The following is a 236-nucleotide window of genomic DNA, read 5'->3' as shown; positions in this document are numbered from 1 at the left end:
CGGTACCATTGGATTCAGCGGGTCAAAATACATAAGATTAACTGGTTTTTACCTTTTGCCTCTTGAATGCATACGGGAACATACCCAGCTCCCGGACTATGTCGCTTTGTTTAGTTTCTTTTTTGTTCTGATTGCGGTAGTGGCCTTCTTGCATGCAAACAAACGAAGCATGCGTGTGCATGAGCATAGACAACCAATACCGTTGAGATTCCACATTGAAACCAATAATGTTATCC

Source organism: Belonocnema kinseyi, chromosome 2, assembly GCF_010883055.1.
Source record: "Belonocnema kinseyi isolate 2016_QV_RU_SX_M_011 chromosome 2, B_treatae_v1, whole genome shotgun sequence".
NCBI classification, from domain to species: Eukaryota; Metazoa; Arthropoda; class Insecta; order Hymenoptera; family Cynipidae; genus Belonocnema; species Belonocnema kinseyi.
Note: the sequence above shows the minus strand (reverse complement) of the source record.